Source organism: Schistocerca nitens, chromosome 11 (genome assembly GCF_023898315.1).
Source record: "Schistocerca nitens isolate TAMUIC-IGC-003100 chromosome 11, iqSchNite1.1, whole genome shotgun sequence".
Lineage (NCBI taxonomy): Eukaryota > Metazoa > Arthropoda > Insecta > Orthoptera > Acrididae > Schistocerca > Schistocerca nitens.
In genome coordinates, this window is record NC_064624.1 from 70,807,862 (window position 1) to 70,833,804 (window position 25,943).

General features: G+C 41.2%; 1 long non-coding RNA gene across 2 annotated transcripts in view; it reads left to right on the forward strand.

Moving 5' to 3' along the window:
* The first annotated feature begins 1,420 nt into the window (after positions 1–1,420).
* The window catches only part of LOC126213137 (uncharacterized), a 40,791-nt gene continuing 16,268 nt past the window's right edge, over positions 1,421–25,943 (forward strand). Inside the window, exons 1-2 of one of the 2 annotated variants that reach the window (XR_007541080.1) lie at positions 1,421–1,486; positions 21,213–21,419. This is a non-coding gene — a long non-coding RNA (uncharacterized LOC126213137). Of the gene's footprint in view, positions 1,521–21,212; positions 21,420–25,943 lie in introns of both variants that reach the window. The other variant, XR_007541081.1, reaches the window with a different exon arrangement.

A 25,943-nucleotide genomic window follows, 5' to 3' on the forward strand; every position in this document is an offset into this window, starting at 1 on the left:
TGAAAAGTGATAGTATCATTCTGTATAAAATTACGAATTATATGAACCAACTTGTGAAATGATATCATGATTTTAAGGGTATTTTTCTTTACATAATTAAAGAAAAAAGATCGTGAAAATCGAAGTAAGTTGTTCCAGCGCCTGCAAAATTTTTAATTTTCATTCTGTTCACCTGCATTGAGGTTCATATTCTTAGAAAATAAGTTATTAATGTAAAATCAAAACCTTTCTGATTTCAGATGAAGATCGGAATGGCTACACTGCACGCAATTGGAGAACTATACTCATAAACTTCAGTGAACACCACAGCGTAACTTTGTCATTTTTGGCTGAAATTATTCTAAGAAATTCAGGAAAACTGTTCGAAACATGAATGAGATGATGTCAAAATTGATTCAAATCCTAATTAATTCTTCGTACCCAAAAAATTCCAAAAGATCAGTGTCAAACAGCCTCTTAATGTGCTTTCCTTCCTTAATCACAAGATTAACGACAGTTTTATAAACTTTCGGGCGCGAACGCCTTCTCTTATAGGAAGTCTCTAACAAACGCCAAGGACCATTTGGAACAGTGAGTAAAACGAAACAGACATCTTCTCAATCTTGTAGCTGTAAAAAACTAGTCGTCAATTACGTGGCGCGTCGCTGGATACCACTGTCATGGCTGGACGTAGTGCTGACAGAAAGTAGAACAATTTTCTATCAGGGGTGCGTATCTCGGAGAAGGAGAGAGTAAGGCCACTGAAATGAACACCTCGTGGTGGGCAAGTACGTCGCTGTCGGGGAATGCAGTGGGCCGAGGCAGAGAATGAACAGCATCTGATGTCGCGCACATGGCTTTCTGCTAGTAAGCGGTTCCAGGTACTGTGTTCCGCGATCGCTTAACTCAGTATCTGCGATTTCGGGCTTCGTGCGATGATTGGAAAATGGCTCAAATGGCACTGACCACTATGGGACTTAGCATCTGAGGTCATCAGTCCCCTAGAACTTAGAACTACTTAAACCTAACTAAAGACATCACACACATGCATGCCCGAGGTAGAATTCGAACCTGCGACTGTAGCGGTAGCGCGGTTCCAGACTGAAGCGCCTAGAACCGCGCGGCCACACCGGCCGGCGATGATTGAAAGGAGGGACCTATTCCGCAGTGAAAGACTGAATACATCATCTTCCATTACGGTGCCAGTATGACCACTGAGTGACAGAATGCGGTACTTCAACTGACTTCCTCGTTTTACGTAAAAGCAAGATTTCTGAATGCTTTGGCTAAGACCACATGGCAGAAATACTTCGAACGTCAGACCTATTCAAGGGTTATCGTTGAGGGTGAGGAGGGGGGGGGGGAAGGAGGAGGACTGAGGGAGGGAGGGTGTCTCGAGGAAAACTGCGGACAGAGTGGGTGGGAGGCGGCAGCCCAGTCCAGCACAGTAGGCGAGTCTCGCTGCCAACCACCACTGCACTGGCTGCCGCGGCGCCCGACGTGTCTGGTGAGTCTCTACATACTCCTTCCATCAACGTACGGTAGGTATATACTGTGCGTGTAACTTCCCTCAATTTGGCTGTCTCCTGTTGTCAGTGTTATCCACACTTAAAAGCGGACGCTATGAAAACGGGGGAAACTTAAGGGAGACAGAGATGTTTCCTCTTTTCCCAACTATATTCCGCGACCTGTAGCGCGACAGCTCTTATTATGAGCTCCTATATTGGCTCGCGTCAGCTATGAACTTTAGTAAACACTGATTTGTGCTATTTTTACAAGTTGCATGGTGCTGAAACAGATTACAGAACGAACGTTGCTTTTGTTGTACACTTGTTGGATTCAAGCAGGCGAGAGTTCCGAATGTAATTTTCACTTTGCAGCCGAATGTGCTCTGATATGGAACTTCCTACCAGAGCACTTTCCCGAGAAAGGCAAAGGTCCCGAGTTCGATACTCGATCCGGCACAAAGTTTTGATATGCCAGAACGTTTCAGACGACAGTTGCTGGAAGAAATATGTAGAGCGGTAATGTACGTAAGATCTGTGTGACAGCTGGATGAACTTCAGATGCTCCGGGTTCATAAATGGTTAACTAAACTAAGAACATGGAGGAAAGTTGGATGACCCATTTATTTCGATGTAGATGCTGGTTCCAGAAGTTTGCAAAGATAATACTGTTTACTCAAAAAGGTTGTACACAACAGTAGGTGTTCAGAACAAATTGGTAAGAGATGGAACTGACCCCCATGGTACACAAAACAGGTCCGAACGCTGTTGCAGAGGCAACGGATAAAGCATGCGAAGTTCAGAAGAAAGCGAAATCCAGAAGATTGGCTAAAGTTTACAGACGCGCGAAATTTGGCACGGACTTCAATGCGAGATGCCTTTAATAGGTTCCACAACGAAACATTGTCTCGAAATTTGGTAGAAAATCCTAAGATATTCTTGTCGTATGTAAAGTACACAAGCGGCAAGACGCAGTCAATACCTTCGCTGCGCAGTGCCGATGGTACTGTTACAGCCGACTGTGCCGCTAAAGCGGAGTTACTGAACGGAGTTTCCCGAAATACCTTCACCAGGGAAGACGAATGGAATATTCCAGAATTTGAAACACGAACAGCTGCTAGCATGAGTCTCTTAGAAGTAGATACCTTAGGGGTTGCGAAGCAACTCAAATCGCTTGATACGGGCAAGTCTTCAGGTCCAGATTGTATACCGATTAGGTTCCTTTCAGATTACGCTGATACAATAGCTCTCTACTTAGCAATCATATCCAACCGCTCACTCACCGATAGATCTGTACTTACAGATTGGAAAATTGCGCAGGTCGCACCAGTGCTTAAGAAGGGTAGTAGGAGTAATCCATCGAACTACAGACCTATATCATTGACGTCGGTTTGCAGTAGAGTTTTGGAGCACATACTGTATTCAAACATTATGAATCACCTCGAAGGGAACGATCTATTGATACGTAGTCAGCATGGTTTCAGAAAACATCGTTCTTGTGCAACGTAGCTAGCTCTTTATTCGCACGAAGTAATGACCGCTATCGACAGGGGATCTCAAGTTGGTTCCGTATTTCTAGATTTCCGGAAAGCTTTTGACATCGTTCCTCACAAGCGACTCCTAATCGAGCTGCACGCCTATGGGGTATCGTCTCAGTTGTGCGACTGGATTCGTGATTTCCTGTCAGAAAGGTCGCAGTTCGTAGTAATAGACGGCAAATCATCGAGTAAAAGTGAAGTGATATCAGGTGTTCCCCATGGAAGCGTCCTGGGACCTCTGCTATTCCTGGTCTATATAAATAACCTGGGTGACAATCTGAGCAGTTCTCTTAGGTTGTTCGCAGATGACGCTGTAATTTACCGTCTAGTAAGGTCATCCGAAGACCAGTATCAGTTGCAAAGCGATTTAGAAAAGTTTGCTGTATGGTGTGGCAGGTGGCAGTTGACGCTAAATAACGAAAAGTGTGAGGTGATCCACATGAGTTCCAAAAGAGATCCGTTGGAATTCGATTACTCGATAAATAATACAATTCTCAAGGCTGTCAAATCAACTAAGTACCTGGGTGATAAAATTACGAACAACTTCAGTCGGAAAGACCACATAGATAATATTGTGGGGAAGGCGAGCCAAAGGTTGCGTTTCATTGGCAGGACACTTAGAAGATGCAACAAGTCCACTAAAGAGACAGCTTACACTAAACTCGTTCGTCCTCTGTTAGAATATTGCTGCGCGGTGTGGGATCCTTATCAGGTGGGATTGACGGAGGACATCGAAAGGGTGCAAAAACGGGCAGCTCGTTTTGTATTATCACGTAATAGGGGAGAGAGTGTGGCAGATATGATACACGAATTGGGATGGAATTCATTAAAGCAAAGACGTTTTTCGTCGTGGTGAGATGTATTTACGAAATTTCAGTCACCAACTTTCTCTTCCGAATGCGAAAATATTTTGTTGAGCCCAACCTACATAGGTAGGAATGATCATCAAAATAAAATAAGAGAAATCAGAGCTCGAACAGAAAGGTTTAGGTGTTCTTTTTCCCGCGCGCTGTTCGGGAGTGGAATGGTAGAGAGATAGTATGATTGTTGTTCGATGAACCCTCTGCCAAGCACTTAAATGTGAATTGCAGAGTAGTCATGTAGATGTAGATGTTCTTCCCTTTTTGGGTATTGGTATGACTTGAGGAATTTTCCAGTCTTTAGGTACAGATCTTTCTGTGAGTGAGTGGTTGTATATAATAGCTAAATATGGAGCTATTGAATCAACAAGCATACTCTGATAGGAACCTAACTGGTATACAGTCTGGACCCTTGTCTTTATTAAGTGATTTAAGCTGCTTTGCGACACTGAGGATATCTGCTTCTCTGTTTCTCATCTTGGCAGTTGTTCTTGATTGGAATTCAGGAATATTTACTTTGTCTTCTTTGGTGAAGGAGTTTCAGAAACCGTGTTTAGTAACTCTGCTTTACTGGCACTGCCATCAGTGACTTCACCGTTGTTATTGCCTAGTGAAGGTAATGATTGCGTCTTGCCACTTGTGTGCTTTATGTATGATCAGAATCTCTTTGGGTTTTTGCCAGATTTCGAGACAGAATTTAGTTTTGGAAATTATTAAAAGCATCTCGCATTGAAGTACACACTATATTTCGAACTTCTGTAAAATTTTGCCAGTCTTGGGGATTTTGCGTTCTTTTAAGTTTGGCATGTTTTTTTCGCTGCTTTGGCAGCAGCGATATGACCTGTTTAGTGTACCATGGGGGATCAGTACCATCACTTATTAATTTATGTGGTATATATCTCTCAATTGCTGTTGAAACTATCACTCTGAAATCATTCCACAACTTTTGTACACTTACATGATCAGATCGGAAGACGTGAAAAATGTACCTTAAAACGTCGATGATAGCATTTTTATCAGCTTTTTTAACTAGATATACTCGTACTTTGCATTTCTTTTTGATGGCATTCAGCCTAGCAGCAACTGTCTTGTGGTCGCTAATCCCTGTATTCATCACGATACTCACTATTTGTCCGGGATTATTTGTTGCTTAGAGGTCAAGTATGCTTTTGCAATCATTTACGCATCGAGTAGGCTCATGAACTAATTGTTCAAAATAATTTTCTGAGAAGGCATTCAGTACAATCTCGGATGATGCTTTATGCCTACCACCAGCTTTAAACGTATAATTTTTCCAGCATATCGAGGGTGGATTGAAGTCAACACTGACTATAACTGTATGAGTTGAGTACCTATTTGAAATGAGACATGTTTCCTTTGAACTGTTCAGCAGCTATATCTTCTGAATTGGGGTATCGGTAAAACGATCCCATTAATAGTTTAGTCCGATTGTCAAGTATAACCTTTACCCATACAAATTCGCAGGAACTATCTACTCCAGTTTCTCTACAAGGCAACCTACTTCTGACACCAATAAATACTCCACCACCAACTGTATTTAATCTATCTTTTCTGAACCCTGTTAGATCGTTTGAAAAATTGCGGCTGAACTTATTTCCGGCTTTAGCCAGCTTTCTGTACCTATAACTATTTCAGCTTCAGTGCTCTATTTTAAGGATTTGGAGCTCTGGTTCTTTTTCAACACAGCTACGACCATTTACAACTACAATACCAATCTTTTCTACAACTAACATACTGTGTTTTATCTGTCCCCTTTTAGACAGACGCCATTTCTGTGGTTCCCTAAGACCTTGTAACCTAAAAAGCCTCCCATACCCTTCCACACAGCCCTCGCTACCCGTGTAGCCGCTTCCTGTGTGTAGTGGATTCCTGACCTATTGAGCGGAACCCGGAAACCCACCAACCGATGGCGCAAGTCAAGGAATCTGCAGCCTACACGGTCACAGAACCACCTGAGCCTCTGATTCAGGCCCTCCACTCAGCTCTGCACCAAAGGACCACAGTCAGTTCTGTTGACGATGCTGCAAATGGTGAGCTCCACCCTAATCTCGCAAGCAACACTGGCAGTCTTTGCCATATCCACTAGCTGCCCGAAACCAGAGAGAATCTCCTCTGCTTCCAAGAGACACACGCCATTGGTACTGACATGAGCCATGAACCGATATAAGCTTATAAATGGCCAAAGCTAAATCATGAAGGATGTTCTTTACAGCGAATCCACGTTAAATTACTGGGAACTGAATCATTAGGAAAAGTGTGGCCTAAACGTTTCTGAACATCGTCACTAACATTTGCTAAAGAAATTATAAATGTAGAAATAAGTCTAACAAAACTGGAATACTATGCAGAGTCTTTTCACCTTAGCCACTGTTCCTTTTCTTTCTACGTACTAAAAAATGTAAGAATAGCTGCTTTTTTTTCCTTCAGTAGAGCTGACTATTTCACTGTTAAGAAACTGATACATAAATTTTGTTCTTATTTAAAGAACCACACACTCACACACACACACACACATACACACACACACACACACACACACACACACACACACACTGTGTTGAATTTTTTCATCTGTACTGCTACTGAAAAACCTACCTAGTACTGTGCATTCAGATATCTAGCCTTTGTTATGGAAGAACATTCAATAAAAAAAACCAACTTGGCATAGAAAGTTAGCAATGTGCCAAGAAAACAAAGTATAATAATAAAATAAGAACTAGGAAGACGCAGATGTATGAAATCCGATACTGTAACATGGGTGAAGCATGGTGAATGTAGATTAACTTGTGGTATTAGCAGATGACGACAGCAATTTCATCGTCATCGTCGTCCCCTCCCTCCTCCACCATGCATCAGTGTCAATACTTTCTTCCCAAGAAACCTTAACATTGCTGCAGTGTTCCATGCCATTCATACATCTTGAAAAACATTGTTAAATGCTTTTGTTGTTCTATTCATTCATGCGTGAGTCGACCTTTATGTCAGTCTGTCTAATGACCATGTAGTATTTGAGTTCTGTGGGATGTTTCTTCAATTTTTACTCTTCCTCACATCACACCAGATTATTTGTAATTTATCATTCTACGTTTTTCAACCTCATTCGATATTACTGAGATCCCCTGCTATACCCGTAGGCCAAGACAGATAGTTTAACTTGTGGAAAGCGGCCAAAATAAGTGGCTGTCAGCTGCACTTGAACATACTACTTTATTCATTTTACAAATATTACAAGAGTAAAGGAAACATAAAAAGCAGAGCAAGCCCAACATTAATTTTAGAACTTAATTCCCAGCTAAATGCACCATTCAATCTCACTCTTCAAGGGAAAAACAATTTTAATTTAAAACTGGCTGAAGGCCAACCACTTAAGTCTCAAAAAGAAGAATTTGAATTTTAAAAGGCAGAAGGCCTTACCCTAAAATTTCTTTAAATCAGACTGAGGGCCCAAACAGTCTCACGCCTTAAGGGCAAAACAACATTAGTTTGAAAACGGCTGAAGGCCAGTAACTTAAGACTCAAAAACAGGAATTTGAATTTACAAGGCAGACGGCCTTATCTTAAAACTTTTCTCTAAATTAGGCTGAAGGCCTAAACAATCTCACTCCTTAAGGGCAAAACACGTTTAATTTAAAATCGGCTAGAAGCCATACATAAACAAACAACAACGACAAATAAGAAGAGGCAGCACATCCAATGGCGCTCAGAAGTTTCCAAGGGCTGGCCTGAAACTCAAACTCGCTTAGGTGAGAGAGGCAGTTGGCCCAACATCTCTCAACCCGACGGCAACCCAACTGACAGACAGTCAACGGAACAAGCGACAGGATAACTTGCGGTCCATCCAACCAGCACACAACAGGGAGCTCAATGGAACATGTAGAAGGTATCGGCGCCCACAACGAATTACACCTTCAACTGTCAGACTAAACACCGTGCTGGACAGACACAACACGACGAGGAAAATACACTGCCTGAATTTAAGTCAATGTCCAAGGTCTAAATGCTCGATCCAGAGCTCACGGCCCAGCCCGGCGTCATCTATTGGCTCTGGGTGCACGAGGATGAACACAAGAGCACACCAAATGCGCCATACTGCCGCACCTGAAACAACGCCAGCGTTCCCTTCTGATAGCTTCAGTGGATGTAGATACTCTGGAATCAGGGCTGACGACCTGCCCCTTAACCTTGTGACGTACATTGTTACCAAGTGGTATTGCAGATGCTGCTACCACCACGTCACGCAGCTCTTCCCATGTTGAAGGCTGATTGTGGAAGACAAAATGTGACTAATCTGCCGCGCGCATTCCCCTAAGAACAATAGAGACCAACTCTTGTTCAGGTAAATCAACTAACAATGTCAAAGAGGCTATCTGTACTCTATCGACATACTGATGTAACAGCTCCTCACACCATGTACTTCCCAAATGTAACGACACTCTCTGTTTACGAATTCCGGTGGTCAACCTTTGCCTAATCACCAGCTCCATTAATTGCTGCAGGGAAAACCCTTTCGCCATGGCTCACGAGAGGAGGTTCTGCAACTCACCTCTAGCTAACGGGTACAACGATGACACAATTACTTGGTGCGGAATGGAAAGGCAGCCATTTCTTATTCTAAGCGAACCAATAACAATAATAATTTTTCCGCGCCTCATCAAGTCGCTCCACAATCAACTCAGTAATATCTCAGAAGAAATAGGCCAGAGGAGTAGGCAACTTGGCAAATACAGCATCTAACGTAAGAGAGGATGCAACAGTACCCCACCGGGCTGGCTCTCACCCTCTCCCTGAAAGCGCAAATCCCGATCTTCAATCCTCCTCCCATCCAACACCAAACACGCAAGCTTAACCTGTAATGTGCTCACCAAAGTTCCCAACCCAACGGTTAATTTCCAGTGATGATCTTCCGAAGCTAACGTGCCTAAATCCGCTATCTGATTAGTTAAATGCATTAACTGTGCCTGTACCCTATCCAGATAACTGTCACTAGGTTGGGTTCCCTCGAAAACACAAATAGTTTGCTCAAAGCCTGTAACAGCCTCAAACAAAAATTCAGTTGCTGCTCCTGTCTCACCCACCACCGCCGACGTGACGTCAACCGGATGAAGAACGGCAGCGCGCAAACGGGCTACCAACTCCGGAACACTGCCCTCAATCGGTTGGCGCCTTATTGCCTACTCGTAAACAAGATGGTCTTTTCTGAGCACGTGTATCACCAGACACTGTCTGACTGCCATTACGATAAAAACCTGAAACAAGTAACAGCCTAAAGAATATGGTTCCACAGAACACAAAAACAGAACAAGAGTGAGACTGACAGCAACTGGAATAGCAAACAAAGCGAAATCATGCTCTGCTACCAGTGAGATCCCCTGCTATACCCGCACTACAGGACAGATAGTTTAATTTGTGGAGAGGGGCCAAAACGAGTCGCTGTCAGTTGCACTCGAACATACTACTTCATTCATTTTACAAACATTACAAGAATAAAGGAAACATTAAAAACAGAGCAAGCCAAACATTAATTTTAGAACTTAATTCCCGGCTAAATGCGCCATTCAGTCTCACTCCACAAGGGCAAAACTACTTTAATTTAAAACCGCCTAGAAGCCATACATAAACAAACACCAAGGACAAATAAGAAAAAATAGCACATCAAACGGCACTCAGAAGTTTCCAGGGGTCGGCCTGGAACTCAACCACTAATGATAACTTACGTGAGACAGGCAGTCGGCCCAACAATTCTCAATCCGACGGCAACCCAACTGACAGGCAGTCAATGGACCAAGCGAAAGGATAACTTCCGCTCCACCCGACCAGCACACAATGGGGAGTTCAATGGAACACGCAGAACGTATCGGCGCCCGCAACGAATTACATCTTCAACTGTCAAACTACACGCCATGGCCGGCCGGTGTGGCCGTGCGGTTAAAGGCGCTTCAGTCAGGAACCGCGTGACCGCTGCGGTCGCAGGTTCGAATCCTGCCTTGGGCATGGATGTGTGTGATGTCCTTAGGTTAGTTAGGTTTAATTATTTCTAAGTTCTAGGCGACTGATGACCTTAGAAGTTAAGTCGCATAGTGCTCAGAGCCTTTTGAACCATTTTTGAACACGCCATGCTGGGCAGCCATAACACGACGAGGAAAATACACTGCCTGAGTTTACATCAACTTCCAGGGCAGGTAACAGGGGCGTTATCGGCCACAAGGTGGAAGATTCCGCTGGTGCACTTCAATTCGAAAATAATCGATTTAAGTTAAACTACACAGGAGGGCGTCTAGAATTCCGCCAACTTGAAAACACACGTTTTTGCTTGCGGGAATGTCCCAACAGCCCACTACGACATCCAGCGCACTACGACATCAAAGACTCAATGTGAACAGGTGAGGCTGGCTGGTAGATTAAGTAAAGACTCAACTTTCGTGCCTGGGATCGGTGAACCACGGACGCTGTATCAATGGGAACTGCCCATCACATTCCGACTGCATGTGGACTGCACCAGCAGGCCCGGCCAGACACGCGCCACAGAGATTTCCTCGCTGCTCCACGCAAACCAACCAACGGCCCGCATGGCACAGCCTTAAACTATAAGCGTGAGTCCAAAGATACTACAAGGATGTAAATATCGATACACGTTGCTTCTGCCACTTGCAGAGAGAGAGGATAGCAGCATGATCATGATAACTGCAGGACACTGAGCACAGAATAGCAATCGAGGTTTAATGCAAGGCATAAGACGAACCAGCCATGGCCCAGTTACACTACTGGCCATTAAAATTGCTACACCAAGAAGAAATGCAGATGATAAACGGGTATTCATTGGACAAATATATTATACTAGAACTGACACATGTGATTACATTTTCATGCAGTTTGGGTGCATAGATCCTGAGAAATCAGTACCCAGAACAACCACCTCTGGCCGTAATAACGGCCTTGACACGCCTGGGCATTGAGTCAAACAGAGCTTGGATGGCTGCCCATTAAGCTTCAACACGATACCACAGTTCATCAAGAGTAGTGACTGGCGTATTGTGACGAGCCAGCTGCTCGGCCATCATTGAACAGACGTTTTCAATTGGTGAGAGATCTGGAGAATGTGCTGGCCGGGGCAGCAGTCAAACATTTTCTGTATCCAGAAAGGCCTGTACAGGACCTAAAACATTCGGTCGTGCATTATCCTGCTGAAATGTAGGGTTTCGCAGGGTTCGAATGAAGGGTAGAGCTACGGGTCGTAACACATCTGAAATGTAACGTCCACTGTTCAAAGTGCCGTCAATGAGAACAAGAGGTGACCGTGACGTGTAACCAATGGCACCCCATATCATCACGCCGGGTGATACGTATGGCAATGACGAATACGCACTTACAATGCGCATTCATCACGATGTCGCCAAACACAGATGCGGCCATCATGATGCTGTAAACAGAACCAGGATTAATCCGAAAAAATGACGTTTTGCCAAACGTGTACCCAGGATCATCGTTGAGTACACCATCGCAGGCACTCCTGTGTGTGATGCAGCGTCAAGGGTAACCGCAGCCATGGTGTCTGAGCTGATAATCCATGCTGCTGCAAACGTCGTCGAACTGTTTGTGGAAATGGTTGTTGTCTTGCAAACGTCCCCAACTGTTGACTCAGGGATCGAGATGTGGCTGCACGATCCGTTACAGTCAAGTGGATAAGATCCCTGTCATCTTGACTGCTAGTGATACGAGGCCGTTGGGATCCAGCACGGCGTTCGGTATTACCCTCCTGAACCCACCGATTCCATATTCTGCTAACATTCATTGGATCTCGACCAACGCGAGCAGCAATATCGCGATACAGTAAACTGCAATCGCGGTAGGCTACAATCCGACCTTTATCACAGTCGGAAACGTGATGGTACACATTTATCCTCCCTACACGATGCATCACAACAACGTTTCAGCAGGCAGCGCCGGTCAACTGCTGTTTGTGTATGAGAAAACGATTGGAAACTTTCCTCATGTCAGCACGTTGCAGGTTTCGCTACCAGCGCCAACCTTGTGTGAACGCTCTGAAAAGCTAATCATTTGCATATCACAGCATCTTCTTCCTGTCGGTTAAATTTCGCGTCTGTAGCACGTCATCTTCATGGTGTAGAAATTTTAATGGCCAGTAGTGTACATTGAGGCTAAATGCATTTGACAGTAAGTGGGCAAATTCTAAAGTAGTATTGCACGCCTGATAATCAGCAGCATGACAGAGTTGAAAATATATGATTTACGCACTGTTCCTTGTCACTCTTACAGCGAGTAATGTGGATTGGGAGGAATGGAACGTGCACTGAAAGTTTTATGTTGATACATACTTTCACGATATTTTTAAGCTTTCATACAAATTTATGTTGCCATAAGAGATTTATGATGATGATGACACTGATGGCAATAATGAAAGTTTTTAAAATCTTAACGAATTATTTACTTTTGAATACATCCAGGGAGAGGCGGTGATCAATGTCATCCAAATATTCACTATTAAAAACAGTCTTGATCACGATTTATTTATCAAGGTGACCGGTTTCGACCACTACTGCGGTCATCTTCAGACCTACAAGTTGTATACAAATCTTTAATTAGAGGGCTACATACATTAAAAAAATACATAAAGTTATAAAGCTATAAAACCATGAATTACCATTGAGTAGGAAACTCCCTCTGTTGGAGAATCACTACTGGAGAAACCAGTGCACGTCTTACTATATATAATGGAGGCTCCGCCCCCTTCTGACGGCATGATGTCATTACTAACCAATGAGTTATAAGTCAAAATACAATTTAAAATTTATTAATGAAAAGAATATTGTCAAGCATTAAAAACAAATACACACTAAACTTAGCTTATTAAACAGCTATTGTCAATTAAGGAGTGTTAAAAATATTTTAACATGTAGGATAAATGAACTTCGGTTTGGCAGTACATGGGTTGCCCTCTCAAGACCTGTTAGTGAACCATTTGGAACCACTGCTTGCCATGGTGAAGTTGGACGCCGTTCCAAAGATGAGGTAGCAGGCTTCTTTCCACTGAAGTTGTTGTAAAGTCGATAGGCGAGCTAGTGGTTGCCATGGTGAGGACAAATGCCAGTGCAAAGATGTGGCAGCAGGCTTCTTTCCAACGAAGTTGTTGCGAAAGTGGAATGGCGAAGACTGTCACGTCAAACGATGTATTATTCAGCAGCAACATGTCTTTATTGAAACGATTTTCAATGAGTAGGCTGCAATAATCTTTAGCTGACATGTATACTACATGCTGCACAAATACGATACGAAGTTGTTGTCCATATATATGAAATATTGTCAATGAAGTTGGTATGTAAATGACGTGTGACAATTTTTAAAAGGCATTGCTATTCATTAAGTTATATGCCAGTCTTATAAAGAAATAAAATAATGAAAATGGAAGGAATTTAAAATTATAATATTATGAGCCATAGTGTCAAAAATAAAAGGATGTGAATTAGCAATATACAGTCTAAAAGCATATAAGCAAAAATTCGGAAACAGATCGTCAGTCATAAAATAATGTTTGGTGAAATAAAATTACAATGTAAAGATATAATATTTCCTAAAAGTCTTAATAATCTTAAAAAACGAAGGACAGAAGAGTAAACCGACTAAAGGCAGATCATCGAAAAGCTCAAAGAAATGTTTGTCTTTGAACTGAAGTTGTTCGTTTAGAACAGATAATGGATTACTTTTGTGAAGTGAAAAGATTTCAATTTCTTCTAATGTATTTAGCAGTGGTCCTTTTGGCACAGTATGTAATATTTTCAAATTGTTAGAAATGCAACCCTCAGAATGATTGTATCCATCAAGATGTTGAACAAATATTGATTTGGTACATGCAGTACCCGTAGTATGTTCTTTGAAACGTGTTAGAAAGTTGTGGCCAGTTTGGCCAATATACTGTTTCTCAGTCATTACATATTATTTTGTAAACGCCTGACTTTTGGTATATATTTGAGTCCCCAATTGTGTGTTTCAGTTTCATCTGCAGGGAGTTATTAGTTTTAAATGCTATTGTCACGCTTGTGTTCTTAAATAATTTATTGATTTTATCTGAAACAGATCCCATGTATGTCATTTTTGTAAATCTCTTCTTGGAATTTATAACAGCATCATTTGTTTCTTGTAATTTTTGATATAACAGATCAACCTGATGTGAATTATAATTGTTATCAACTGCTATCTGTTTTAATGTATCAATTTCCTCCTGGATTGCATCAGTTTGAAGAGGTAATTTCGGTATCCTATGTATCATAGTTTTAAAAAATGCCATTTTTTATCTTAATGGATGGCATGATGTAGCATTTATTGTTATATCGGTTGATGTGGGTTTTCTATAAATAGAAATATTCTGTTTTCCATTCTTGTTTATAATTGTGAAGTCCAGTAAATTAATACTATTGTTACTTTCGTGTTCTACTGTAAATACAAGTTTTGGGTGTAAAGTATTTAAGTTGTTAGCGAAAGCATCAATTTCTTCCTTAGAACGGTTATATAATAGCAATGTATCGTCAACGCATCTTCTGTTGTATATAATTTTATTTGTTATTTCTGGATTATTTTTGAAAAATTAAATTTCAACATAATTGACGAAGATATCTGCTATAGTGCTAGCCAGTGAATTCCCCATTGCAAGTCTATCTTCCTGTATGTATATTTTATTATTATATGAAAAATAATTAAAATCTAGAGTAATTCTTAACAGTTCAATGAGTTCTATTATTTCTTTGTGGCTCATGATTTTGTGATACATTAAGTTAATATAGTATCTTGAATAGGTATATTCGTGTAAAGATTTGTGATGTCCAACGATGCAAACCATGCGTTTTTTGGAATATCCACATTAAAAATTAATTTTGTTATTCAAAACTGTTTTTAATTTTCTTCATAAATGTAAAAGAATTTTAAGATTTGATTAAGCATTTTGTTCAGGTTATAAGAGGGACTGTTGGTATTATTAACAATTAGATGAATTGGTAAATTTGGTTTGTGTAATTTGATTTGTGATCTCAACTTTGGTAAGGTGGGGTTCATAACGTTAAGTGTTGTTTTATCTTTAGGTGAAAGTAAAGAGTCACTATCATCAATCAGCTTTTTAATATTTGTTTGAAATCTTGAAGTTGGTTCTTTATTAACCTCAGTTCTTCCATTAGCGTAAAAAAACTGTAAAGTCTTAAAAACATAATCATCTTCACTAACAATGACAAGAGTATTCCCTTTATCTGCCATGATTGCAATAGCTTTATTAGTTATTAACTTCTGGTTGATTTGTTTTACCAGTTTTAATTCATTATTATGTTATTTTTATCTTTTTCGTTAGTAATGACATTTTTAGTTTTATGTGCAATGTCACATATTTCAGACCTACTAAATTGTGCATGTTTTGCAGCAACCTTTACGTCAGCAATCACAAGTTTAATATTTCCAGGATGAGATTTTCACTCTGCAGCGGAGTGTGCGCTGATATGAAACTTCCTGGCAGATTAAAACTGTGTGCCCGACCGAGACTCGAACTCGGGACCTTTGCCTTTCGCGGGCAAGTGCTCTACCAACTGAGCTACCGAAGCACGACTCACGGCCGGTACTCACAGCTTTGCTTCTGCCAGTATCTCGTCTCCTACCTTCCAAACTTTACAGAAGCTCTCCTGCGAAACCTGCAGAACTAGCACTCCTGGAAGAAAGGATATAGCGGAGACATGGCTTAGCCACAGCCTGGGGGATGTTTCCAGAATGAGATTTTCACTCTGCAGCGGAGTGTGTGCTGATATTAAACTTCCTGGAAGATTAAAACTGTGTGCCCGACCGAGACTCGAACTCGCGACCTTTGCCTTTCGCGGGCAAGTGCTCTACCAACTGAGCTACCGAAGCACGACTCACGGCCGGTACTCACAGCTTTGCTTCTGTCAGTATCTCGTCTCCTACCTTCCAACTTTACAGAAGCTCTCCTGCGAAACCTGCAGAACTAGCACTCCTGGAAGAAAGGATATAGCGGAGACATGGCTTAGCCACAGCCTGGGGGATGTTTCCAGAATGAGATTTTCACTCTGCAGCGGAGTGTGCGCTGATATTAAACTTCCTGGCAGATTAAAACTGTGTGCCCGACCGAGACTCGAACTCGCGACCTTTGCCTTTCGCGGGCAAGTGCTCTACCAACTGAGCTACCGAAGCACGACTCACGGCCGGTACTCACAGCTTTGCTTCTGCCAGTATCTCGTCTCCTACCTTCCAAGCTTTACAGAAGCTCTCCTGCGAAACATGCAGAACTAACACTCCTGAAAGAAAGGATATAGCGGAGACATGGCTTAGCCACAGCCTGGGGGATGTTTCCAGAATGAGATTTTCACTCTTCAGCGGAGTGTGCGCTGATATGGAACTTCCTGGCAAATTCAAACTGTGTGCCCGACCGAGACTCGAACTCGGGACCTTTGCCTTTCGCGGGCAAGTGCTCTACCAACTGAGCTACCGAAGCACGACTCACGGCCGGTACTCACAGCTTTACTTCTGCCAGTATCTCGTCTCCTACCTTCCAAACTTTACAGAAGCTCTCCTGCGAAACCTGCAGAACTAGCACTCCTGAAAGAAAGGATATAGCGGAGACATGGTTTAGCCACAGCCTGGGGGATGTTTCCAGAATGAGATTTTCACTCTGCAGTGGAGTGTGCGCTGATATGAAACTTCCTGGCAGATTAAAACTGTGTGCCCGACCGAGACTCGAACTCGGGACCTTTGCCTTTCGCGGGCAAGTGCTCTACCAACTGAGCTACCGAAGCACGACTCACGGCCGGTACTCACAGCTTTACTTCTGCCAGTATCTCGTCTCCTACCTTACAAACTTTACAGAAGCTCTCCTGCGAGACCTGCAGAATTAGCACTCCTGAAAAAAAGGATATAGAGGAGACATGGCTTTGCCACAGCCTGGGGGATGTTTCCAGAATGAGAATTTCACTCTGCAGCGGAGTGTGCGCTGATATGAAACTTCCTGGCAGATTAAAACTGTGTGCCCGACCGAGACTCGAACTCGGGACCTTTGCCTTTCGCGGGCAAGTGCTCTACCAACTGAGCTACCGAAGCACGACTCACGGCCGGTACTCACAGCTTTACTTCTGCCAGTATCTCGTCTCCTACCTTCCAAACTTTACAGAAGCTCTCCTGCGAAACCTGCAGAACTAGCACTCCTGAAAGAAAGGATATAGCGGAGACATAGCTTAGCCACAGCCTGCGGGATGTTTCCAGAATGAGATATTCACTCTGCAGCGGAGTGTGCGCTGATATGAAACTTCCTGGCAGATTAAAACTGTGTGCCCGACCGAGACTCGAATTCGGGACCTTTGCCTCTCGCGGGCAAGTGCTCTACCAACTGAGCTACCGAAGCACGACTCACGGCCGGTACTCACAGCTTTACTTCTGCCAGTATCTCGTCTCCTACCTTCCAAACAGAAGCTCTCCTGCGAACCTGCAGAACTAGCACTCCTGAAGAAAGCATATAGCGGAGATATGGCTTAGCCACAGCCTGGGGGATGTTTCCAGAATGAGATTTTCACTCTGCAGCGGAGTGTGCGCTGATATGAAACTTATATTTGCATTGCTCAATTCTGGAGCTAAATTATATTTTAGGCCTTTGTTTGAAAGTGTTGTCTCTGCAGGAGTAAAAGTAATTTTGGTTAGATTGCTTACTCTTGGATACAAGTTATGTACATTTGGTAAAACATCTTATGAACACACATTTTGGTGACTAACAAGGGCTGCAATTTTCTTATTATGCTTATTAAGAATAATTTCTCGTACTGCATTAATTTTGTCATCTGTAAAGTTAAGTAACTGTGAAAATATTAAAGGTGACAACTGACTGCTAATTTTTAAATGTAAATTGTACATTTCAAGATTTAATGCATCTTTTTCTTTATATGCATGTTTAATTTCAGATCTTACCCATAAAATGCTACTCTTCTGTCACAAAAATTTTTCTATGTTTGATCTGGTATTAAAACTAATTGTTACATAATTAGGTATCTCATGATTCATTAGGCATTGTTTGTTAAAAGAAAATTTGGAATTAAGTTTCATAATTTTAGTGCATAACCCTCTAAACTTCTTGCAGTCTCCCAATAGCTGACCTGGCAATAAATTAATTACTTTTGAATACATTATGGGAGAGGCAGTGATCAATGTCATACAAATATTTACTATTAAAAACAGTCTTGATCACGATTTATTTATCAAGGTGACCAGTTTCGACCAGTATTGTGGTCATCTTCAGACCTACAAGTTGTATACGAAGCTTTAATTAGACGGCTACATACATTAAAGAGAATACATAAAGTTATAAAGCTACAAAACGATGCCTCCATTCTATATAGTAATATGTGCATTGGTTTCTCCAGTAGTGATTCTCCAACAGAAAGAGGTTCCTGCTCAATGGTAATTCATCGTTTTATAGCTTTATAAATTTCTGTATTTTCTTTAATGCATGTAGCCCTCTAATTAAAGCTTTGTATACAACTTGTAGGTCTGAAGATGACCACAGTAGTGGTCGAAACCAGTCACCTTGATAAATAAATCGTGATCAAGACTGTTTTTAGTAGTAAAAAGAATTAACGAATTGTGTTACAGATGTTAAGATGAGAATAATGCATTTTATGATCATAAGATAAAAGTATATCTTACATTGGTATCTCACACAGGCCAGTGAAGCCAAACTTCAAATGATTAATGAAAATTGCTTCATAAATTTTTGTCCAAATTTATGTGCAATTACACACACACACACACACACACACACACACACACACACACAGCAGAGGTTTTCTCCTCTGTGCTGGTCTTGAAACTCCTAACTCATATTGCACTTCCAGATATCTAGCTAGCTGGAATAAGCAGAAGCTGTGCTTTGTTGGTGCTGCACATTTTTCTATATTTAGACTGATTAGCACATTCTGCAGTGTTCTTCTGTAGCACGCTAGGGTAGAAGTTGGCACAGAAACAGCTAACTTAAAAACCTGTGAAGTTTACATGTTTGTTTATATGTAAAAGTAGACTTCGGAATTTTCCTTTGTGTGAGACTGAAGTGCCGAGTTGAAATTCTAGATTCACATATTTTACTGATCACGTCAGTTAAGCATAATCTATTATTGATTGTATTAATATCCGTTTCTATTTTGGTCTATTGTGAAACTCGAACATTCACGAGTGTCACAATGAACGCCTACTGTTATTGTTAATTCTAGGCATAAACTCAATTTTGCTCTTATAAGAATTTTGAGAAGAGTAGACCTATCCTTTTGAAAACGATCTATCTCTAATTGCATTGTATAATTACTTGAGAAATACTTTACTTGTGAGAAATTAAAGTCGCTTACAAAACTATATTTTCGCAAGATACCTGTGCGAGTCTTTTTGGGTAACTTATTCCATAGAAAATCGAAGTTTGTTATTCACAGTTACTGCCAAAGAGTAGATCACCCCAAATTTCACCGTATATCGACGCTAATAAAAGTGCATTTTCGAGAATTTTCAGAAGCTACTTGTCCTGTGCATAATCTAACTTGTTGTAAATCGAAGTTTGTGATTTAGGTACTGTAGCAAACATATAATTTTCCATTAAGGAACGTACATATTACCTACATTTTTCATAAATTAACTCCATTTTCAAATTTCCAAGTAGCTATAACTAACCTTAAAAAGTTTACTCTCGTCTTAATAGAAATATCGCTTTCTATATTTGCTTCAGTTCTTACGGGAATTAGTAGCTTTTTAGCTCAATGGACATAAGGCTTATTTTGAAGTTGTTTGTTCACTTTCCTGCAATACATTGCGCCAGCCAAAATTGAGCCCTGGAGTGAATGCAGTTCTCAAAAATGGGATGAGCTGGTTGGCTTTTGTAGGCAGCTGGAAATCGCCTTCACTACTGTCAAAGGACTGTCAGCTGCTGCGAATCAGTGTGGTGAAGAATTCCCGAGAGACATGTACCTGTGGTACCAGTCTCAATGGTGACTCAAGTACTGTCCTCTCCTGTGGACCCTGTCTCCTCTGAAGAGAATACGGAATCTCCCATTACTCGTGGTGGTAGATCCAGGCATCCTCCACATTGTCAACAGGGACCATGGAGGCTTAGCGTGCTGTACTGATACCCTAAACATCAATTTCTAGGTGCTGTCATTCACTGAAATTGAAACTGAAACTAAGCCAGTGGGACTCACTTCACCTGTTTTTGGGAAACCTGTTTTGTCCAGTGCCAGTAGAAGGTAAACGCAAAAAGGCAGAGGTGTATTAACTGTTGGCGGTTCAATTGTCCAGGGAATGATGGTTCCCCTTAGGGAAATGGCAGCAAGCGACAGGAAAGGGCATGAGATGCACCCTGTTTGTATATCTGGAGGCCTCATTCAACATGTTGAAGAGGCTATTTCAACAGCCATTGAGGGAATGAGGTGCAAGCAACTGTAAGCAACCATGTTGGAATAAATGAAGCCTATTATCTGGGCTCTGAGGTCGTACTGGGATCATTCCAGCAACTGATAGAGAAGGCTGAGAAGACCAGCCTTGTGTACAGTTTCAGCAGACCTCACAATTTGCAGCATTGTCTGCAGAACTCATTGTGGATCATTGGTTCTGCACTGAGTGGAAGTTCTGTGACAAGCTAGACAGCTACTTCCTGGACTTGCGCCATTTTGTTGAGAACTGTAGGGTGCTCTAGATGGGTCAGGTGTGCACTACACATCAGAGGCTGCTGGCCAGGTAGCTGATTGTATGTGGGAGCAAACAAAAGTCTTTTGAGACTAGGCGACGTACTATGCAATCCTGGGGACAAGAGTTGCAGTAAATCCACAAGTAGTATCAGTGTAAGATCGAAGCAAATGCCTCCCACAGGTGAGAGCATTAGAATCCTAGTGGTTAACTGCTGAAGCATTCGCAACAAAGTGCCAGAATTCAAAGCACTCGTGAAAAGCAATTAAGCCTCCGTAATACTGAAAGCCATTTTAAACCTGAAATTGATAGCAATGAGGTTTTGGGGGAAAATTTAAGTGTACATCGAAAGGATAGGCTAATGGGAAATGTATGCAATGTATTTGTCACAGTACACAAAAACTGAAATCCATTGAGATAGAAACTGAAGCTGGATGAGAGACTGATTGGGCAAGACTCTGTATCAGTGGTGGACATGAAATGGTAATAGGATCCTCTACTGCCTTCCAAACTCATCTCCTGATGTAACCAGAAACTTCAGAGACATTCTGTGGACTTGAAGTACTCAAAGTAGGTGTCTATGATGCAGTTTTATGTTACAGCAACGGAAATAATGGCAAAACTGAATTGATGAATAGAGCTGGTATAGATCCTGGTGTGTTTAAAACAAAAGCTTTTTACACCATCGACGAGAGCTGGGTCAAGAAAGCTAATGGATCAATGTCTGACCTGCAAATATGGGCCAGGGAAATGTAAAGAGGGAAGAGAAATTTGGAGGATGTATCAGTAAGGACGATTTTAAATCTGAGGTAAGCTTATTACATGTAGAAGTATGAGCAGAAAATTTTTGAACCCCATTTTCTCTGTTTTAGATTTCTCACGTTATTATAACCATTCAGATTTCTGGTAAAATAATATTCCTGCATTTTTTATAATATTTTTCCGTTAAAACACAGCTCCTTTTTTTTACACATGCAAGATTTTAGATTTGTACATTAATAAATATGGCTGTTATTATTTTTTGAATAAATGTTTACGTTTTCCAATATATCTCCCCTTAAGGTACAGTAAGTACTTTAGAGCCCATGTCTCCTACGCAGTTTTTCTTGTTATGATATATACTACTGCCTCTCAAAATATGGAATACTAGTTTCTAAAACACTGTACACATTTGTTTCTGAATTTGTCCCCTTTAATGTATTTTCTTCTTCCATTTCATTCTCTTGTGGACTAACAACTGGCTAACAAATTTTCAAATTTCTACCAATTTTTGCACAGTATCAGTCTACTCATGGTAAATGTATTGGCACTTTGTACTTCTAATACATTTTGATTCACACAGTTAAAATAATTATTGCTTACCATATTTATCCTCAGTATCAACACAGCCTTTTTGTGTTGTTATTATTACTACAGTATTTCTGAAGACTCCTTCCATTACGATTGTCCAAATGTTTCCAATATTTTCTTTCTCTGAGCATGTCACTTCAACAGTTCTGCCAGATATGGAATATGACAACTACCCTGGGTCACCTAATGGCCAGCAAACCTTTTCTTATGGATAGAGTTTTTTTTTAATTCCGTTACTGTAATATAAACCAACCTCAGATCTGAACAAATTCTGCTGCCCTGTAATTTTATGTCCCTAACAATATCCCTTCACCTACACCCTGGCCCACTGAAAAGGGTGAAAGGTTAAGAATGTACAACTCGGTGTGCTAGTCCAAACAAGGATCCCTAGATTTTAATAATTTTTGTCTTTTCTTTTTTCGTTACAGTTCTACCTTGTGTGCTCAATCATAGCTCGGTGCATATGCTAGTACAGTGGAGTTGATTTAGTCCGATATGCTTGTGAGTCTTTTTTTATTTACTTGTGCTAAAGCAGACATGGTTTGTGCCATCTACAACAGCCTCACTTGGGTTTTATCTCTGTCACAGAGCAGGCAACCCATCCCTGTTGCTATCGAGACTGGCAACTTCATTTTCCTGGAGGGCCCAATATAAACTAGCACTGCAATAACTGCAGACTTCTCTGACTATATTCATGACTCTTAATTGGCCCTCAAACAATCACGCAACCATCAGCTCTATCTTGCCCACAATCCACCTGGTGTTCTGCACTGCAGCAGCTCCTATATTCCCAAAAATGATGCTGATACAGTTTCGTGCTAGGATTTCATTCGTTTCTCTTTTTGTTTAAGCACAACTCTTAGCTGCTACTATCAATCATCCTTTTAGTGTTAGCTAAATTTTCATACACTGAGTACTAATATTTTCCACCATATCCTTACTTTCCCTGTTCTTGTCAGAAGGAATATCGAACTGTGTTTCTATTAAGTAGGTTGTGCATCTTCGTACCTGCAAAATGATGAGAGTTAATACTATGATTGTGGCATTCCAGCTAGTTAACCATAAAAAGGATGCAGTGCTGGGTTTATTTCGTTGCTAATATCACTGTGCCAAAAGCTGTCTTGCCATGTTTCCTCCACTAACATATGAATAATCTTCTTTTCTCTGGACAATAGAAACAAATGATACAGTTTTTTCTTACTGTTACTTTTATTACATTATTTATTTACTTATGTCATTTCAGAAGTACCTAAATGTCAAAAATATATATAAGTGTTGACATAATTTTACACAAAAGAGGACAAAAATTGGACACATCAAGTGCATTTGGTGTATCTCTCATGAGGTCTTGTATGGTGCAGGTGGTTGGTGATGAGGAACACAGCAGATTGGTCCATTGTGTTTGACCGTAATCTATTGAGAGACCTCCATATTGACCACTTCTCTGAATACCCAGGAGGAAGTTCTTCCTTTGGAGCGATCCATTCTCCAAATACCGACATTTCTCCCGCCATCGCGAGATCCTTGCCACATATGGATTCTCGATGAGAGCCTCAGTAGTTGTCAAGAAGCTCTTTCTTGATTTCTGCCTCATATGGTGGATGGGCGTTCTTCGTTGTGGCCTTACTTTTCTCATATCTCGCAGCTACCTGACGTCTCATTTCAGGAGGATCTTTGCCAGCGAGCCAATGGAGTTTGTCCACAGGAATAGGTCTTAAGCAACCCGTGATAATCTGGCAAGACTCATTTAGAGCCTCATCTGCTTTCCTGGCATGACTGGACTTGTACCATACTGAACATGCATATTCAGCAGTGGAACAACATACAGCAGGCGCACTTGAGCTCACAGTGCATGGATTAGCACACGACGTATGTGTCAATTGTCGCACTGTTTTATTTCTGACTGCCACTTTCTGTTTGGTGTTTAGGCAATGCTTTTTATATGTTAACGCGCGATCCAGTGTTACTACAAGATATTGGGGAGTAGGATTATGTTCGAGTACGATACCTCCCCAGGATATTTTTAAGGATCTATTTGCCTGTTTATTCTTGAGGTGGAAAGCGCAGATATGAGTCTTGGCAGGATTAGGTATCAAGTAATTCCCATTACAGTAAACAGTGAATTCTTTCAAGGATTTTGATGGCGTATCTTCTACAGTCTCAAAACAGTCAGCCTGAGTAGTTATAGTGCGGTCATCAGCATAAATAAAGCTTCGAGCTCCTTCAGGGATAGGTTGATCGTTCGCATAGATGTTGAATAATAGCAGTGCAAGCACATTGCCTTGTGGCAGCCCATTTTTCTGAGTTCTCCACCTACTTTTCTTACCCTAAAATTCCAAAAAAAATCTGGAATTCTGGGGAAGGTTTCTAATATTGCACATGCATGTGAAGTCTTTAGTTATGTCATAAACCTTACTCAGAAGGAGCCGATGGATGATCGCATCACAAGCTGTGGACAGACAGATAAATACAGCACCTGTAATGTGCCATTTCTCATATCAATCTTCGATATGTTGTGTTAAGTTTAATATCTGAGATGTGCAGCTCTTCCCGTCTCTGAAAGCTGTTTGCTGTGGTATTAGAAGAGGCTCCGCCTTTCTAATCATTCTCTGAAGAATGAGCCTCTCCAGTATTTTGTGGAGGTGACAGAGTAAAGAGATTGGTCTATAATTTTTGGGATCTTTCCTATCCTTTCTATGTTTCGGTATGGCAATACTCTTGATTTTTCGCCATACTTTAGCGATCTTGCACTCTCGAATACAGTTGCCCCTAAATTGCAGTAACCAAAGCATTTTAGCGGCACCAAAATTCTTGATTTGTTCAGCTCTAATGTCATCCAGTCCTGCTGCTTTTCCCTATTTACATTTATTCAGGGTGGAATTCAATTCTTCAACAGATAAATAAGGAGATAAGATACTATTCTCTTGGTCTGTTTGCCTGAATAATCGTTTCTTCTCTATATTTCTGGATTTAGTTGATCTGCCATTAATGGGGAGTTGTTGAGCAATTTGGTCTGGTTTAATATTAAAATATGTGTTGACCTGAGTGTTATCATTACCTAGGCGATGTAATAGCCTCCAGGCCTTTTGACTACTTTTACTCATGTCACAGTCTGCCATTAATTGTATCCATTCTTCTCTGTTTGCCTCAGATATTGAAGAGAGAGTATTCTGTGCATGAATTGAAGTGGCTGCACTAAAAGGATCTTCTTCAAACTTTCTGTAGTACTCTTATACAAGAGTGGTCGTTTCAGGTGTTATACCCTTGATATAGTTCATTCTGCATCCCCTTAGAATTGATGCTCAGGTGGAGGCATTAATGACGTTAACAAAATTTTTATATTGATCTATCACAGGAGCTATAGTTACAATTCTCTCATGCAATAACTTTGATAATTTCTGCCAATCAGCCGTTTTGAAGTTGTACCTTCATCTGAAAGTGATTTCTTGAGGGCTTACTTGTGGGAGAACTTGACACATAATACGTCGATGTGTATTCGGTATGGGCTTACAGACGGATTTAGTGCAGGTATGAAAAACACTTTCACTAACAAAAAGCAGATATGGATTATAGCCAGCGTCCACTGAAGAAAGAATGAGATAGTTTGCTGTCGTGAAGGAGTGAGAGATGGAAAGTTTCAGCCCACAGGAGGACAGCTTCACCATTTTGATCCTCTTGAGTGTACCCCCCAAACATGGCTGTGGATGTTGAAATCACATACCACAATATAAGCTTTCCCTGTAATAAAATGTTCAGTAGGGGTGAAGAAAAAATCTGTTGCTGGAGGTTTATATGCTGACGTGACTGTTACCTAACAATAATAATTTCAATATTGTTATCCTCTGACTGACGAACACTACAGACTTAAAGGTCAGGTCTTATACGGATGGCGCTCCCATACCGTGCATGTTGTGTTTCAGCAACCAGTTTTATTCCAGGAAATGAAGGACATCTCTGCTGGGTGTATGTGTGTATTTCTTGAA